General features: G+C 50.7%; 1 long non-coding RNA gene across 1 annotated transcript in view; it reads right to left on the reverse strand.

Annotated features, from left to right (window-relative positions):
• Nucleotides 1–5,897: 5,897 nt before the first annotated feature.
• Nucleotides 5,898–19,367, reverse strand: part of LOC107312636 — a 35,620-nt gene continuing 22,150 nt past the window's right edge. The window contains exon 2 of the long non-coding RNA XR_001554526.2: nt 5,898–9,730. This is a non-coding gene — a long non-coding RNA (uncharacterized LOC107312636). The remainder of the gene's footprint in view (nt 9,731–19,367) is intronic.

Consider the following 19,367-nt stretch of genomic DNA (forward strand, 5'->3'; position numbering starts at 1 on the left):
ATCCCATCCCTGCATCTCCTGGCTCCACCTCCCTCCTCCCACCTGAATTCCCATATACTGCTGCAGCTCTCTCAGAGCATTGCAGCTGAGGTTGGGGGGTGGGGGGTGGGGATAATGCCCTTCTCACTGACACCCCACTTGGTGCAGGGGGTGATGTTCATGTTTCACTGCCCACCTTCACCCCCCAAAGGCTGTGGCACAGCTGGAAGCTGTTGCTCAATGGCTCCTGTGCCCATCTCTCCTGCTGAGTTTGCAACTCGCTGTAACTTTTCCCATCATTTCAGTTAGACAGCTCAAATTACTGAGTCCGAGCTGGTGCAAGAAACCAGTACAGAGAAGGTGTGGGAAGGGAAACCTGATAACGAGAAAATTCTACCCAGGATAATAAAAATAAAACACACAAACACACTCAAGGGCCAAATCTAATGGAGATATTGATACCAGTAATGTTATCCTTGACTGGATGTGCCTTATGATGCTTCTAAAGCAGCTTCTGCTGTACCTCATGTCCAGAAGCAGCAACCAGTGTGCAGAATGCCAACATCCCCAGGGTGCCCAGCAGCCACCTGGGAGCTGAGTGTCCCATGGAGATGCTCCCTCCCCACCACCAGACAGGAGATGTTCCCTTCAGGTGCTGAAAGGTTTTGGAAGTCAACTAAATTGTCTTTCCACAAATTGAGCTCTGAAAACATAGGCTAGACAATTTGTTCTAGCTTTCCTTGGGAAAGCTAAAAGGTTTCTCATCTATCTTGTGTTTGGAGGAAAATAAGACAAGACTATTAGGGCTGGCTGCAAAACAGAATTCCTGTTCTGCCAAAAATATCACTGTTGCAGAGCTTTCTTTCATCCCATATTTGAACAACATTAGTAGTTCTAAAGTTCCAGTGAAATAAGGATTCCAGACTCCAAGCGTAAACCCCAAAAAGCCTTCTCTAAATATTTTGCTTCAATGAGGCTGAAGTGTTTCACTCAGCTTCATCATTCAGTAAGCTCCAACATACTATAAGGTATCCAATGACTTGGTTGCACAATCCCAAAGCCATGATGCTCTGGCTGAGGCACCTGGTGTGCTCCCATTGGGTGTCAGTCAATAAACACTGCTGAGATCCCAGTGCTTCCCAGCCTCTCCCATGGTCTTTGATCTCTTGCTTTTCATCCTTTGTTCCGCAGTGACATTTCCTTCAGGGAGAATTGCCTTCAGATGGGTGCGGGGTGAGGAAGATGCTCTGCAGACCTTTCTGATTCAGTGCACACTGGAAGGTTTCATGATGGCGTTAGGTGGATCTAAAGCCCCAGGAGCTCAGCCCAGCCCTGCAGCAGGTTTTGAGGAAAAGGCATCCCTCTGAAAACGTTCTGACTTCCTCTGGGAGCAGCTCCTGTAACCGTCTGAGTGAGTCACATTATGAGGAATGGGGCAGGCAGAGAGAGCAGATAATTGGGAACGTTTCCTATGAGGCAGATGCCTGAAATGTGTGCAGGGTGCATGCACTGTGCAGACAGAGCATGTAGTAGAAATGAGAATGAAGCTGGCTGCATTATCTCGAAAACAGTTTCATTTCCATTTCAATTGCAGGTGAGGGAGGAAAGTCAGCACCTTTCTCATTTCAGCCAGTCTGAGTCTCGGCTCACTTGAGAAAGTTAAAGTCCATCCATCACCCGTGCCCCGAAGGCTGCGTGCCAGACCAATTATTCATACTTAGCAGTGACTTACTCCAGGGAGAGTCCGAGGGAAATCACTGGGTGGCTCAGGGAATAGGCACCGTGCTCTGCGGGAGAGCGGCAGGCTGTGCCCTTGGGTTTGTTATGCTAATTCCAATGGCTTTCCCATTTATATCAGCTCTTCTCCACAGCCTGAGGACCACTGCGTGAGGCTGCTCTGCCTACCCATCGACGTGTGCTGAGTTGTTACGACTCTGCTTTCCATCAGGCCTCCTATTGCCGGTGTTTCAGAGCTATATCTAGCGTGTTCAGCTGGGGCTTCCCTTGTCTGACAAGAACAGGCGTGGGGTGTCTGGGAGTCAGAGAGCAGCATTCCTTCCATGAGCACACAGGATCCTTGCTCACGGTGAGAGAGGCTGATCCCTGAGTGAGATAATCCGGGATCAGGAAAGCTTTAGTGAATGAAAGCTTCAGAAGTCAGAGAACAGCGAGAGAATATCCAGAGGATGTCTGTGTCCATTGAAACACTGCTTGGGATATGCCCTGAGGAAGGGTGTGCTTTGCTGGGCCCTGCTGTGCATGGAGGGTCCTGTTGTGGCCTGGAACCCACTGTCCCCTACCAGGACCCATGGGATCCACAGCTCCTCTGGGTGCAGCCCCAGGATGGCAGCACAGGGCAGAGCTTGGCTCCTACCTCCCTGTATGTGCTGTGAGATCCAGAGGTTGGTGTGTTCAGGTCACTGCCTTTAGCAACAGCTGCTCTATGGACTGTCCTGGAGCCAGATGCGGGGAAAGGGAAGGACATTTTTTATCTATATTTCCCTTCCTGGAGGAGCATCCTTAAAATCTGAGTGCATACAACTCCCTTGATAAAAAAGGCAGTCTGTAGAAGAAGTCACTGCTTGGTGCTTATGGCTGTCAGGGCACTGGGCATGGGGAGGCTCTGTGCTCTGCCTCAAAGCCCATGGCCTCACATGTGTCAATGTCTTTCTGCACAGGCACAGAGCTTTGCTGCAGGCATCTACTGCCACACAGCACCAAGAGGTGCAAAGCTGTCCTTCAGCAATGCTGAGCTGGGTGACACGGTCACATTCACCACACAAATAACACTGGAGGTGTTACTGCTTCACAGCCTTGCTGTGCAACATGGGTGACAATTGAATGCCCACTCTGTTGTCTAAAAGGACATTCTCCAAACCAAACCCTCAGTACCAAGCACTGTAGTTTCCCTGCTGTTGCCCAGGGTGTTGTGTTAATTATTGTCAGTATTATCTGTGTGATCACAACACACATCTCCATCACACACTGAGGGAGCCCTGCCCCAGGGGATGCCCAAAGCAAAAGTCATCCAGTGTCCTTGGATTCCTCCAGTGTAAGCACAAGGTGGGAGCCAGGAGGGGACCTGGAGGAGACCTGGAGGGGGCCAGAAGGGGTCCAGCTCTGATACCATAGACACAGCAGCCAGGCAGCTCTACACCCACACTCTGCAGCCAGTGCTGCAGAGCAGCTGTTAGTGAGGGAGCTGGGGGAGCACCATCAGATATCTCCAGGAGTGTTCCCCATCCAAGGAAAGATGAAGAAACGCAGATCTGTTTGAAACTGCAGGTAGTGCATGATAAAAGCTGCTTATCACAGGTTGGAAGAGGCAGAGCTGACCCTGCAGTTCTGACTGAGAGAGTGATGGGGGAAGTTGGCTCTCAGAGGGTCTGATAGACGAAGACAAACACCTTTGGGGATGGGAGTGAAAAGGTGAATTCAGTGAGGAAGAGGAAAGCTATGGTTGGCTGCAGTCCCAGTGAGGGGCCAGAAGAATTATCTCAGTAACAGCCTTCTGGAGGGATATGAGCAGGCTGCCCTCACATTAGTTACGGCTTGAGAAAAGGATGTGTCAAGAACCAAGTCATGAGGAGATAACAGCCTGGATGCAGGTGGAGAGACAAGGTCACACCTGGGAGCTATGGAGGGAGACACAGCCCCAGGCTGGGCTCTGAGTCAGAAACTGTGCCCGGGAGGTGAGGATAAGTGCTGGAAAATGGCTGATACAGTCCATAGCTCTGCTTCTATGTGAGGAGGGGCCAAAAGGGCATTCATGGGCTGCTGGGTCACTGATAGGAAGGAAAGACCTGCATCGGGGTTGGGGGGGAGACTGCAATAGGAGCACATAGGCAGATCCCCATGGGCCATATGCTGGCTGAGCACCCCCACTGAACCAGGGACAGGAATCTTTCTTCTGCTATGCTCTGAAAAGCATTCACCAGCCATGAAGCATGAGCAAGAAAACAAAATAACTACAATGATTCTGTGTTTGTTTGTTTTTCAAACAATGGGATGAAAGGGGGAGGGACTGAACAGCTCCACGGTCAGACATGGACCCAGGCAGGGGCTGGGCACTGCAATGCCAGTGCAAGCTGTGATCAGGGCGCACCATCACCCAGCAGCACTGCTGGGAGCAGAGTGAAAGCAGGAGCTCCTGTATCTGACAGAGCTTCTTTCCCCTCTTGTAAAATCTTTCCTGACCATCATCACACTTCAGAGTGAAATTGGAGGTGGTGTCACTTCTGGATTTCACAGCACAGCTGTGTATGTATGCGGGTACGAGGCACGCAGCAGAAATATTCCTGCCTGCAGAGAGCTCTTGGATAGAAACATTAAGGAGGGGAGTGGTAAAGCTGTTCTAATTGAAACCCTTTTATTTATTTCCATTTTATTCTCACTCAAAGCTGGATTTACAGGGAAGTTTCAAAGCTGCTAAACCAGCGGACGTTCGAGCCCCTCTTGATGTGTACATAGCTGGCATGAGCAAACACACCGCCCTGTTACTGCTTCCTTTGTCTTCCTACCCTTCATTCTTTCTTGTTACTCTTATTTGCTGTGTCTGATCTCCAGCGAAAGCTGTCTCTTGCTCTGCGCTGCTACAAAGCTGAACACAGGGAACCCTTTCAACCTCAAAGATGCCCCTGAACATTGCTTTAGAAGAAACAATAAATAGCAACGTGGGGAGTTTGCATTTAACCAGGCTGAACATGTGTTTGCTTGTTTGCTTTTTAAAACAACGCTTATTTTTATGCCCCATAGAGGTAGGTTATAACCAACACTCCAGAGCGCTGCCTTCATTCTTGCCCCTGTCCCAGAGCTGGGGGTGCTGGGGGGCACACTGGGAGGCAGAGTAGGGCTGGGGGGCCATGCAGGCACTGTGGCTGCCTGCTGTTTCCTGTAAGTGCTGGGTGAAAAACCTTCTGTTTATCCTAAGTGGGAACATTTGACTTTAATGAGACTAAGAGGCTTTTTGCTCTCACTCTTTTTTTTAATTCCTTTTCCTTCAGAGAAGCAAGAAATAGAAATATGTCCTTTTCTAATAAATAAAGCACCAGGCACTTCTTCAGCTGTGGGATTAACGCCCCATCCCTGTGCAGCACAACCCTATGGACCGAGCCCACCTGTCCCCAGCCTGCCTGTGACCATCCCTGCTGTAGTGAAAGCCATGGGACAGCTCCCACCACAGCCACCCCATGCCACAGAACCACAGAGCCACAGAATCATTCAGGCTGGAAAAGCCCTCCCAGATCTCCACCCCACCCACAGTTCCATGCCCATCACCCTCTGTGCCACATTGCAGCTCATGCTGTTATGGGACACCTCCAAGTGAACCAACTACTCCTTGTGCTCCTGTGCCGATGCACCACTTCTCTTTTGGAGAATAAATGGTTTGTGATATCCTGCCCTGTGTGCACATCCCACGAGGGTTGCCCAGAGCTGGGTGTGTGTTGCATCTACAACAGAAATTCAACCAGGCTGATCCCACTCCAATTTTTCTATTGCATCAAAACGAACAGATCTATTCACTTTCAAGCTGTGTGTTTATTTGCCACATAAATTTGGGTCACTGGGGTTTGTATTGCAGCTAATTAATGCATCTCTGCATTAGATCTGGCCACAACACTGCTGACCAATGCCATGGGAATATTGTTCTATAAAGGAACAGATACACCATGGCTGGACACACACTGGCTTTCAGCCTATAAACAACGCTGATATTTATTCTGGATTTCCATACAAAGCTAAAATTCTCCACAAAATAAGAATTCTGATAAAATTCTTTCATCATGTACCAATAGTTTGTTTTGATAAGAGAAAATCATTGGGTCTAGCTACAGGCAACTGATGTCAGTGATATCAGAGCCTGCTAATGAGCACCAATCAAACAAGTACATGAAAAACCAAAAAGAATTAACTATTTATTTTTTTTTTCTGTCGTGTAAAATGGAGAGTGTGCATGGAGAAAACAGCTGCAATGTGACTCAGTCTGACTTTTATCCAGCGGAAAGCTCCTTGTCCAATGCTTTAACAGAAAGCCAGCTCGTGACAGAGCAAAGCTGATGCACAGCTATCCACTGGGCACTCACAGAGGGGCAGGCAGAGGAGGGTCCCTGCAGAGGGTCTCCAGCAGGGAGGTAAGGGCCAACCATGGGCTATAGCATCTGCTGACCCCTGCACTCCCGTCCTGCCCCCAGTGGCCATGGCTCGTGGCAGGCAGCTGGTTGGGAAATCCCTGGCTCCATTTGGTTCGCACTCTGCCAGAGGGTGTTGAGGTCCACCACGCCCCTCTGGATGTTCCCTGTCAACACTTTATCTGCCAGGCCTATAGCCAGGGCCTCTCCCTTTGGGCCAATGCTGATACTGGAGGAATCTGGGCCTCAGATAAGAGGGGCGGAGGGGGGGCAGGGCAGGCAGGATTTATGGGCAGTGTGCTCACAGCAATGCAGGGCCTTGGGGCCGAGCTCCATGCAGCATGCTGGGAGTGATGACCGATGCTTCAGCCCCATCTCCAGAGGAAAGAGCATCACACATTCATAAATCTCTTTCAGTGACACACACTGAAATATTGGTGCTGCTTTCAGGAACAGATGGATTGATCTCAGACCAAAGTCACAGCTCTTGGCTTACTGAAGTTGTGGCTTAAATTCTCATGAAAAAAAAAAACAACTCCTTTGTCTGGGATACTTCTGTGCTGGGGTTTGATCCTCCTTTTGCTCTTGGCATGGACCAGAATCCATTTAGAGCCTGCTCTGGTGGGTGGCACTTTGCCCACTTGCAACCAGCTGGGCTTTGATGTCCCTTCCAACCCAAAGACGTTCTATGATGCTCTGACTCTGTGTATGCCTCTAGGTACAGGAACCAGCATTCCATATTCCCTACTATGTTCCTACAATGTCTCTATGTCTCTGGCAGCTAGCAGAACCAAGACATCTCTCCCACTCTATATGTAACAGATACGCAGAGTTAGGCAGAGATGCAACCAGTGACTGCTGGTGCTGGGGTGGCTCAGTGCTGTGTTGGTTGAAGCTGGTGATGGGGTGAGAGGGAGCCCTCAAAACAATGTGGCATGTTTCCTTATGCTACTCATGCTACAATTCCATTCTCTGAAAGTCCATTTGGCATTTAATCCAGTAATACATGTTAGTATCACTATTATCTATCTGCTTCCACACACATGAGGATTCTCATATGCCCCAAAGCCCCACAACACAGCAGCTCTCACTTCATCTCTGTGCACCACACTTGAGCAGTGGGGACGGTGGCACCTTGTGCTCAGCACATAGCTCCCTCCTTTTTGGTTAAGAATGGCTCCTGCCTTCCTGCCACCCTACCCACGTGCTCGGCCCCATTTCCCTGATTGTTTGTGGGATGAAATGCTGTTGCTAGCATGGCTAACATGCTTGGAGAGAGGGAATGAAAGAAGAGAGGTAGGGAGGGAGGGAAGCAAGGAGGAAACAAAGACAGCATTGTTATCTCTTCCAAAAAACTGCAGATACTTATTCAAGGCAGAATGACTGGTTGGGATTGTGGTTTGCTTTACATATGTGTTTAACCTTGTGAAATAGTCAACAGCCTGGAAAGAAAACACCACACTCAAAGGCAGAGGCTGAATGAGGCTCCCAAGCCCTGGGCCTGATTTTCCAATTTGGGGCACTTGGCTGGAGATCAGCCTTGGCTCCTCAATGTGAGGCTTCTGGATTCTGAGGGTGGGAAGGTCCCCCCCTCCCCAGCCAGCGGTGTCTTCCCCCTGTCCAGTGGGAGCAGCAAATGGGGCTTTATCAGTCTCTGTCTTATCAGTTGCTAGCAGATGCTGCAGGACGATTTGTCATCTAAACCTTGGCATGCCTCTCTCCAGCCAAGCAGCCATAAGAGCCAGAAACCCAAACAGGAAAAAAGAAAAAGAAAAAGAAAAAAAAAAAAAAAAGAGAAAATGAGTGAAACAATGCAACAAAAAGGCACAAATTCTGCAAGGCAGAAATGTGAAGGAGGGTGTGTGGCGATGGGGGAAGAACATGCTGTGCTGCCATGCCAACTTTCCAGGGGTTAGAGCACAATCTTTTCTGTGGTACCACCACTTAAGATGAAGTTTTCCTGACACTTCCCATCAGGAGGCTCTGCAGTCACTTGAGCAGAACTTTGCCAGACTCAAATCAATCGGGCTGAAATTTCCCATGTTTGGTGTCTGCCTCGGGCAGAAGCTGAGGAAACAATCCAGTCCACATGGTACAGCCATGGCTGAGAGCAAGGGTACAAGAAAACACCATGTACTGCTATTAAAAAAAGAAAACAACTCAATTTCCAATTATATTTATTTTATCCTCTTGAGAAGCTCTTGCTCTTCCATGACGTGGAGCAGATGCTCAACATCTTCCAAGAAGCAGCTTTGCTTGCAGAGATACACACTTTGATTCTGTGGGAATCTGCCCCAAATGAGATGGAATCGGAGTGTTCCCATAGAAGGATCCCAGGGCCAGCGGTGCATGTGGGGGTTACAGGAGCAGGTGGGGACACACGGGGTGATGGTACAGCACAGACAGCTGTGGGGCTCAGCGGGGAGATGTGATGGGATGAGATGGCAGCCAGGGTAAGGGGAGAACCAAATGGTTGGTGTGCCTCTCATCTTTTGGGTGTGATCACATGAACAGAAGTGACGCAGCACCACACCTGCTAACCTCTTGCTTTCTATCCCACTTCTCATGGGAAGAGATCTATTTATCTCTCTCATCGCTGACTGTGGGGTGTCAACAGCTTCTTTTTCCCCTCCAGTGATTTGGCTGAGTTCTGTTGTGCAGCCAGGTGGAAGCTGGGCAGTACACGGAGGAGGCCCAGCACAACCAGGATGCATCCCCATCCCTGTGTGCCAGGACAAGGTGGGGACAGCAGTGGTGGCAGCTCTGGAGGGCCTGGGAATAGGGAAGAGAGTGTTTTGGAGCCTTTCTCCCCTGTTTTGATGAGAAATTCCATCTTGGACTCGAGGAAATCCTCCCTAACTAAATTTTCATTTGAAACACTGTGTTTCCACAAAAGGTTTTGATTTCCATGCATCAGCATTTTCCAAAAAAAAAAAAAAAAAAAAAAAAAAAAAAGAAAAAGGCAAGTTTTGTTGAAACATTCCTCCCCCACCAGAAGGGAATCACTCAGCTCCAACTGGGAACTGAGACCTGACCGGAGACCCACATCCATAGCCATCACAGCCTCTTAATTGCTCTGCTCTCATTAACCCAGGATAGGGATGTCCAACAAACTGCAGCAGCCCCAGGTGGCAGCGCTTGAGGGGAAGAACTTCAGCTGTAGCAGGCAGCCTGTGTGCCGAGACCGCCGAGCAGATGGGCTGTGGCCATTTCTTGTTTTAATCCTCATCCAGGAAAGAGAGTGGCGGGTGAAGGAATGGCTTTATGTCCTACGCACACACCGGGAAAATAAAAAGGGACAGAATTGCCTGCCCATCAGATTCTTCCCCCCTTTCCTGCCCCTTCTGCAGCTGGGGAAACCGCTGGAGCTTCGGAGGCCGTTTGGAGTCGGCTGTGCGGACGCAGGCTTTTGGAAACGTGCAATTACATCCACAGGCGTCTCCTTGTAGCTTAAGCAGGTTTAATATTACAGGCAGGCACAGGAAATCTTGGCCCTTTTTTCTTTTTTTTCTTTCTTTTCTTAAATTATTTTTTAAACGCGCTCCTAGTAAAGTTAATGAATCACTCCCAAGAACAGGGCTTTTATTAGGGTCTGCAATTCGGCACCAATTTCTTTTCCTTTCCTGTGGCAGAAAGATGTCAATTAAATACAATTCTTTTGTTTGAAACCTATTCCTACTGCTGTAGTAGGGCTTTATCCCCACACAATTAAAAAAAAAAAAGAAAAAAAAGAAAAAATGAAAAAAGCCCAATTTTCCTTTTGTTTAGGGTGGTCACAAACAACCACTCAGCCCAAAGCCACCCCAAAGTACTCTCCCACAGCTGCTGTGAGCTCTGTTTTCCTTTGCTGTGGTCCCATTAGCCCCCAGAAACCCCCATGGACCCACCACCCAGGCAGGGAGCGTTGCCACATGGGCTCCTCCTGCACACATCCCCCATGTGCAGCTCCCGCTTATCCCCCCTGCACCATAAAGGACCCCAGTCCTCCTCCTCACTGTTCAGATTTGGTGTTGCCCATAGAGGCGAATGGGACATGGCCCTGGCTGCCGGTCTTTGAAGAGGTGGGAAGGCCACAACTGATGGCTGCCACTGCCTCTCAGTTTTCAATAATGCAATTTCTTTTGAAAATCTGAATGAGAATCATGCTAGTTTCATTAAAAGGAAAAAAGTTTCCCCCTTTCTCCCTCTCCCCAGCTGCACGGCAGCAGCCAGCAGGTGTGTGTCGATCGGCCAGCCACTGAGATTTACAACCTGCTTCAGGATTTCTCAGCCAAGCTTGGGCTGGAGAAGTGTTTTTTGCTCACAAACAAAGGAGCTGCAGGCGGAGCCCTGAGGGACACAACAACCGGAGATGAAAAAACAAACACATCCTTCTCTAATGTGATTAAACCAAAAAAGCCTTTGGAGAAATGCACCCCAGTTGGCCAAGGAGACAAGGTAGAGAAATGGGATGACCTTTCCCCGCCTCTACCCCCTCTTCCCCCACCAGCTGTCCTCCTGCTGTAGAAGGGATGCAGCAGGCATGGAGAAGGGATGCTAGAGGGTAGCAAGAATGCAGGAGGGGTCCAGGAGTGGATGGGTTCCTGTCCTGTCTGGTCACTGGCTGAAGAGGCTGGAGGAACTGCTCTTGGCCTCCCATCACTCATCCAGCTATTCAGTTCCCTGCATTTCAGCACTTCTTGTTCAAAATAGATCAAAGCTGTGGTGGAGGAGAAGCCACAGGAAGCAGCTGGGACTTCCCGTGGTCACCCGCACCCATTGCACCCAGAGCTGTTCTCACTGGGCAGGGCTCTGCTGGCTGTGCTCTGTGCAGGCAGCTGGCAGCAGAAGGCACAGGTCTTGATGCTTGGTGCATGGCAGGGAGCGATTTCATGCAGGGAGAGAAGAAGGCAATACCACTTGCACTCCCTTGCAGAGCTCTGCTGTGCATTGCACCCCTTGGCGCTCTGCAAAGCTCCTGGGGAAGTGGTTGCACAGATAGCAGAGATCCAGAGGGATTTGTGCTGCATTTGCTGAGGCAATAGAGACATCCACACCTCTCAGAATTCAGCCCTTGGGGGATGTGCTATGAAAGCATCTTCCCTTCTGGTAGGGCTGTCTGCAGCAGACACTCTGTGGTAACACTCCTGGTCTCCAACAAGTGTGTCGCTTTTGGTTCAATCTGTTTGTGCTGGAATCAGTGGGAACATTCACTTGGAGCATTAGACTTGAAAGACATTTTGCAGCACAGTCCCTGCAGGGTCAGCGATTTGGTCAGTGCACAAAAGTTCTATGGCTTTTGAGTGCTCCAGTGCTGAGCGGAAGAGGAGGGCAGTGCATACCCACAGGTGCCTGATGGAGGGAAAACAGTTGCACATCAAGACCCAGGGCAAAACCAGAAGTGCTGGAGTGAGAAGGAGTCAGGGAAATCTTAGCTTAGACAAACAAAAGTGACGTAAGAATGAGATAATTGGGCCAGAGACTCCTCTGCCAAAGGAAATACTGCTGTCCCACTGCCTGGACTTAGTCAGCACCAGGAAAGGCAAACCTGGGGGGATGCACACAGTAGCTCTGTCCCCACAGCCCCACCAGATGCACGGAGGTGGCACCGGCCCAGCAGACCTGCTCTGTGTTCCTCCATAGTCAACCTGGCACAGCGTGAGGCCGGCACAGCAGCAGCATGCACACAGCTGTGTACATCTGGAGCAGGATCCTTTAGCACGAGCTCCTTGCCAACAGCCAACCATTTTGGAAGAGTCCCACCGGCAGCTGCTCTGACAGAAGGGAGTGGAGTGTGCTGACTGGAGGCTTGTGCAAGGGGCTGGCAAGTGCTGCAGGAGCTGAGAGAGCCATGAGCGCAGCCACGCACAGCGGGAGCAATGGGTCCAGCCCCAGCACCTCAGTGCTACCCCAAGAATGGGACATAGCAGGGCTCCTGCAGCCCCACAGCCTCCTCACCATCCCTGCTCAGCAGCAGGCTGCTGGTGGCACTCAAGCATGAAAGGAAACGCATGGCTGAGAGCTGGAGGAAAAGGCTGGGAGAGCTACTGCAGCTCGGGGAGCCAGCCCTCATGTTTCCCATATGGGCTATGAATGACCGGCACCGGGTACAGCTTGTGAGTGTGAATTCCTCATCTGCCATGCCTCAAGTAGGCCAACATGCCCACAGCGTAAGGAGAGCTGGAACTCAAGAGCACCGGGGCATGGAGGATGCTGGAGAAGTGGGAGAGGAGCCTGAGCCACAATACAGAGCTGCCCCACTCTCCTTCCAACCCACAGCCCTGTTATCTGGCCCCACGGAGCTCCAGCCCTGGCCGTCCCTGAACAAGCAGAGCTTTGTGCGATGTGTTTACTGCAGGCACGAGATTAAACCAAAGGAAACAAGGCAGCTCAAAGGCTTAGGGTCGTGACTCACACAGAGGGCTTCCCAGGCCGTCTTCACTCGGCACATTGCTCTGTCCCAAATGAAAAATGACTGAGTCTAAATAAATAAATAAAAGTCAATAAATCTTGTGCAGCAGAGATGGTGAGTGATTGGGGAATAGAAAAACCTGTTCAAACAGAGCAGCATATTCTAGGCAGAAAATTCAGCGTCACGTTCCTCAGCTGAGAGGGGATGCAATGTGGAGGGAGGAAGAGAAATAAATACACATTTCCCAGCTCCGTGGCACAGCTTCCAGCTGCAGGCTTGCTCTTGGGGCTGATATGCGTTGGGCAGTTTGTTTGAGCAATGCTGAGGCACTCCAACGGACTCACATCTTTGTTGTGGGGAGATGCACTGCCCCACCGCCTTGCAGCCAACACGAGTTCCCCAAAGCCTCCAGGTTTTCCTTGCAGTTAGATGTTAAACAGCATAAACCTTCTGACTGCGCTAAGCTCATTCTGTCCACAAATCACATTGCAGAGCCAATCTCCACCCCAGTTATCAGCAATGGGCCATGTGATGAGCATGAGAAACATCCAGGGTGGGAGAAAGACCCACGGCAGAGTGCACTGCACACAGAGATGTTATGGAGCAGAGCATTTGGCTCAGCTCGAGGTGGCTTTGTTCCCCCAGCCCAGCTAGCAGCGGGGCCACTGGGGCTGGGAAGGGAAAGAGGCTCTCAGCAGAAGGAAGCAGTTGCAGCAAGCATTAAGGCACTAATGAGACAGAGTAGAGCTGGCCTATCTTGTACAGAAGGTTGGACTGTGTAATCTAATGGTCTCTTTGGCCTTACAATTTGTGAAACTGTTTCATTCTGGTAGGTAGTTGGCTCTGGCTTTAAATCGTCCTCTGCAATCCAACAGCAAATAGCTGGGAAACACAAAGACATTTGGACGTGCACCAAAAAGCTCTTGGAGTCCTTTCTGATAGCATTGCATGGCCAAAGCCTGCAGCAGCGCTCGTCCCACTCGATGCTGAGCAGCTCAGTGCTGCAGAGCTCAGCATCAGCCCAGCTCCTTGGGGACTGCGGGATGGTGCCTCTGCTCCCACTGCAGCACAGCATGGGGGGGGGGGGCTGGGGGGGGTTGGAGAGGAGCAGAAAGCAGCCCCTCGAAGTGTGCGCACTGATGGGCTTGGATAGAGCACGCCCCTCTCCTGAGTCCAGCCCCATTTCCCTGACAGTTGGAGTAATGGAGTCCAACCCTTCAGGCCCGGGGCCAGCCCAGTGCATTGTTTTAGGGCTATCGACTGTTGCGTACTCCTCTCCTCCCTCTGTGCTGTGTAACAAAGCCTCTCCGAGGCACTCGGGGCAGTATAAGAGGGGCTGAAAGGGAGGGGGAACTCGGAAGTGGGCTCTCCATCCTATTTTCTGGTCCCAGGACTCCTTGTTTGGATGCCAAGACAAACAAATAAATCATATTCAAAGGCATCTGCCCACAATAGTGCTGAAGTCAGAAAAACATAAAAGAGGGGAGCTGAGATCAGGGGTCAGGATTCCTGTTAGACACAACAGCTTTGCTCAGTGCTTTCATTTCATTTTATTGCCTCTTCTGCTGCAGTTCAGATGAAAGTGATTATTTATTTTGTAGCCTTTCTTTGGCCTGTTGTGCCAGTAGGAATCTGCGATATGCTTGCAGCATTTCCTGGCATGGTGTGTGGATGGGGCTGTGTGCCGTGGGCAGCCACCATCTCTGCATAGAGCGTGGACACACTGGTAAGGTTTGGTTAGCACCGAGCCCTCAGATCCTCCTTTCTCAGGCACCTTTCATCCAGTTGCCTTCACTTTCCTTCCCGTGGAGTCGATCTAGATACCAGGAGAGTGCCATCCCTTCTGCAGCCGCTATTTAAAAGCAACTGTATTCTGCAGTTAGGAGTGGAAAGGGACTAAAAAAAGGACCTTGTCTGTGGGATGCTAATCTTAGCCCAGGTAACTTTTAGTGAGGGCCATGCCAAGGGTCCATTTCCTGGAGAAACGAAGTATGTGACAGACTCATTAAAACCACTAAGTGGCTATGGGATACTGATATCGATACTAATATCTCTGGGCATGCAGCCTGGTTTAGTGCTGATGGAGGAGGAAAGCAGCTACCAGGCACCCACCTCAGCTCCCAGAGCATCCCTGGAGCTCTCTGAGGCTTGGAGCAGCCCGGCTCAGCCCCACTGAGCTGAGTTCGGAATCCCAGCCATGGGAACCTGCTGTGGCCTGGGGTGGGGGCACAGGGTTGGTTTACAGCCATCACTGCCATGTGGGCAGCAGCAAATTGAAATTCAGCACGTGACATCTCAACCCCAGACCTCAGGATTGCAAAAGCTTTCTGTAAGGGGCTCAGGGAAAGGAATGAAATCAGCTAGGTCATTTCTCATCGCTCGCAGAGGCCAAAAGAGCCTAATTGGGACCTGATCTCAGCCGTTTGTTTGCCAGGACTCATACCAAAAAAAGCTCTGTCTGAATTTAAAAAATAAATAAATAAATAAAAATAAGTAAAAAAAGAATTTCCTTCCCCTAGTGGTTTGGATTGCTCCTTAATGTTGTTTCAATGCAAATCTGTTTGGTGTTTATTTGGAGCTGAAGGTGGTGGGAAATCGGCTGTGTACCAGCCCTGATCTGGACTGAGGACCAATGCTGTCATCGGCGAGCAGAGCACATCCAGCGGGGGCAAGGAAACTGTTGTCACCTGGACTTGATTTTCTGGTAGCAGACCCATTGGTCCCCCACACAGAATAGCTGAGAAAGAAGAAGCTCAGCATTGGGGTATTTGCAGAGCATTGGCTTCAGCTCAGCACAGGGGTTGATGGCCAGGGCAACGTGCCCTTCCACCAACATGGCCACCAGCAGGGAGCAAGCAAGTTGCCTCCTCTTCCCAATTTTTAGGCAAATTATTACTCATGCAAAGAAATCTGACGGAGTTCTGGGACTTGTGAAAGTTTCTTAATAAATCCCCAGCGATCGTCTCGCTACTCACAGAGAGCGAGTAACAGGATCCCATAAATCACAGCAAAACAAAGTCAGCACTTTGGGTCAGGAAAATATTGGAAATCTGTGGGTTTTACACTAATCCTCCCATGGTGGGGGCCCTGGAAATGCAGGGGTTTTTTTTTTTTGCATCCTTCTGGTTCTGACACTCGCTTCCTACCCCAGCCTACCTTTTAGCCAGGCCAGTAGATACATGGACACTCCAGGTGGAGCAGAATACAGAGCAGGGAATGCTGTCCTGGATTAAAGGAAGCCAGAAAGCTCTACAGCCCAGCGGGAGTCTGCCCCATAGACCACATCTGCTGGGCTCGTGTACCAGCTACTGCATGGCTCACAGGCCATTTTGGACTTGTGTGGAGATGCAAAATCCCCCAGTGTCCACCTATGGTACTGCTTCTCTGCTTCAGCCCCAGACCCGTGAGTCATCCAACTAGGATGTCATGCAGGAGGAGTCCTTGTGGCTTTGGGGAGGGAGGCTTGATTCTGCATATGGCAATGGGCTCTTTCTCCTGTTGATTCTTTCTTTTCCAGAGAGACAGATCTTAGAAAATCTTTTTTTCCCCCCCAGTTGTTTGCACCACAAGCTGACACACGTGGGCACAGAGTACACAGAGTTATGGGTGGCCGCCATCCTGCCAGGGGCTTGTCAGGCCTGTGGCCAGCACAGGCTGTCCTTGGAAACTGCAGAACTCACATGTGGCAGAAGAAATGCCCGTGGAAGGGGCAAGGAACCAGCCCCTATGTGTAGTCCTGGCAGTCAGCAGCCCATCCTGCCCCTACCTGCCAGGAACATCTGCTGGCCAGAACAGTCCTTGCCCCCATCATGTTGCCCCAGTACATTCCCAGACCAAAAAGAGTGGAGGAAAAGGAGCAGAAACCCCACTGCTTTGGAGTGCATGCTGCAAAAGCAAACTGAAGGGGGAGAATTCAGCAGCTGATGTTGATGCAGAGCACAGGACACTTGAGATCTCCCCCATCCCACTGGCTCAGGGTGATAGGGACACAGCAACTCTCATATCAGGCAGGTTTTGCTCCACGTATCCCATGAAGAACAGGCTGCTTGCTCTGCAGGAACCAAACAAACTGCATTGCATTATTTCTGGGTCAGGTCTCCACTCTCCACATCAGGAGAGGCCTGATGATCCCAGGGTGGGACAGCAGCATGCAGCCCCCACCTCCTCACCACCCCAGCATCTCTTCCTGAGCCATTTGGGCTCTCATCACGCACTAATCCATTGGTGACTTCAGCTGTAATTGTCTGCAGTCTGGCATCAATAAACTGAAGCATTTATTGCACAGTTTAAATCTAACACAGATTATAACAACCCAGGGAGGTTTTAATGCCTGAGCCATGAAGCAGCCCCACAAACCCCTACTTTGCAGGCTGGAGGTCCTTCCCCACCACTGCAGTCCCATCCTGACTTTGGTCTGCATCTCTGTCCTCACTTCCCCAAATACTCATGCAATGAGCCCCACTTTGGTGCCTGAGCATTGGCCCTGATCCATTGGGATCTTTTGCTCCAGCACAGCCAACGCTCACTGCCCATCCTAATGGGCACAGTGCGGAAGGAGGGGATTTTCTCATACCCTGCACCATCCGAGCCCACTGCAGGACAAGGGACAGTCCTGGTCTCAGGGCCTGCATTGGGATTACAGAGCCGTCCTCAGAGTCTGTGGCAGAGTCAGAAAATCCCATTTGCAGTGACATGGTGTCTCTTCATGTAAGGCTTTCTTCTATGACAACAATGAGGCGTAAAGAAGGGGCCGCAGTATGGGGGCACTTTAAGTTTAGGTTTTGCAACAGTGGCATTTCAAAACAAAAAAGAAAAGGAGGGTTGGGGGGCGAGGGGAAGAGCCCGCAGGACCCTGGCAACCCCCAGCAGCACTTCCCCAGGGCAGCGCAGGGACGGGGCTGGAGGAAGCAGTGGGAGCGATTGGGTTTCTCCCGACCCCCTCGCACTGCCACCGCCCGGCGGCTGCCCAGATCTGATCAGGCTCTGGTCCCGTCTGCCGCTCGCATGCCAGGAATCACTTAACAGGGACTGGCTGGGGCTGGTGAGGGGAGCGCTGCCGGTCCTCCCCACCCCCGACATGGTATTACTATCAGAAATATCAGACGTTTCGACTCAAATTAAAGTCAGGTTAAATATCTCAAATGCAGAAATTCCGCATGGTTCCAGATGGAAAGCGGTTCCTCAGCTCCATGCTGAAAAAAATAAATAAGAAACCTTTCAGACCTGTGGCTGCTCCTCAGCCAGGGAGAGACGGGAGCCCCCTCCGAATATGAGAGCTTTGAAGTAGTAATTTGGCCAGACTAATGCAAAGCATGACACGCTGCTGGTGTATAAATACCTCTCCAAGAAATGCACAGCCTGGTGCCTTGTGAATACGTGGTAATGATAGCAACCAAAGCAGAAATGTGAGCACCCATGAGTTGCACACAGCAGCACCCACACTGTGCAATCACACCCCAGTCCAGTGCAGAGCCCTGAGATATTTCCCAGAGCAGCACCACACAACTCAGGCTGTGCCACACAGCAGTGCTGCAGCACACATCTCACACAAGTTCCCACATACTGGACAGCAATGTGCTAGCAATTATATGTGGCAACACAATAGGGGGAGAAGAGGATGAGTTGATTTAGGATGGATTCTGCACATGTTAATTCCCCCCCACCCTCCCACCCCCTCCTTTCGGACACATGTGAGCTCTGGGCAGTGGGACATGAGGGCAGAGCCACCCCCAGTGTGCTCTGAGGACACCAGCAGAGCAGCCCCATGTGGCCACAGAGCTTTGGTAGCCTTGTCCAGAAGGCAGTCAGGACTCCTGGCCATTGAGCTGACACTGTGTGTCCTGAACTTCAGTCCTGATCCATGCGCTCATAACCATGGCACGCAAAGAGCCCCCCTGCAGGGACCTGCAGCATCAGGGCTACCCACAGAGCACATGGTGCTGCCAGGCCCCTGCTCTGAAAGGAAAGGGAGAACTTTGCTTATGGCAACAATGAACCCAAGTCACACACTGTGGCTTTAAGCAGCCCAAGCTGTGCCAGATCCCACAAAATGGGATATGCCCTTATCTCCCATCCTCCCACCCCTCCATGCTGACATAAGACCTGATCCCCAGCATTCAGATTTGTTTCCAAATGCCTCCCAAATCAGATGCGTTCAGTTTGTATAGTGCAGGATTTGTCTCATCCCTATTTAAAGGGTGTGTCCTGCAAATGCAGCTTCTCAGCAGCCCAGAGTGAGGCTTAGGAGCCCTGGCTGGACAGCTTTGGGGCAGGACATCCTGCCCATAGCTGTTGCAGGGTTAATCCTTTGCCTATGTCCTCCTTTTTTCCCCCCACAAGTTGGAAAACATCACAGCATCTAGGTGTGAGAGCAGGAGCTACCACTATGATCCCCAGAACACATCCTACTTCCACTTGTGTCACTTCCAAGCAACATCCCCCTGGGTCCTCAACCTTAAGCACATGGGCCCAGCAAGACAGAGGCCAGCCTCTGTGTTTTCCTGCAGGACATAGACCCTGCACCCTTCCATCTGTGCTCTCCCCTGGCCCTTCCCGTTGTTCTCAACCCTTCCCCTGGCTCCCCATGGGCAGTTACTCCTGGGCTGGGCCATGACAGTTCTGTGTTGTGGCTGGGGCAGGTGATGCTGGCTTCTTTCTTTCACCCTTATGTTTTGATTTAGCCTTTGCCTATCTCTCCTCAGGTTAATCAGTGGATTAACTGCAGCTCTCCCTCCCTTTCTCCCAAATCCTTATCCTTCATCACTAATCTAGGAAACAAAACAGACCAGGTACTTTTCCAAAGAGGCAGACAAACTATTTGCTCCCCTATCAACCAGCCTCTCCCACACCTTTCCCCAGGCTGCCTGACC

This window comes from Coturnix japonica, chromosome 4, assembly GCF_001577835.2.
Source record: "Coturnix japonica isolate 7356 chromosome 4, Coturnix japonica 2.1, whole genome shotgun sequence".
NCBI lineage: Eukaryota > Metazoa > Chordata > Aves > Galliformes > Phasianidae > Coturnix > Coturnix japonica.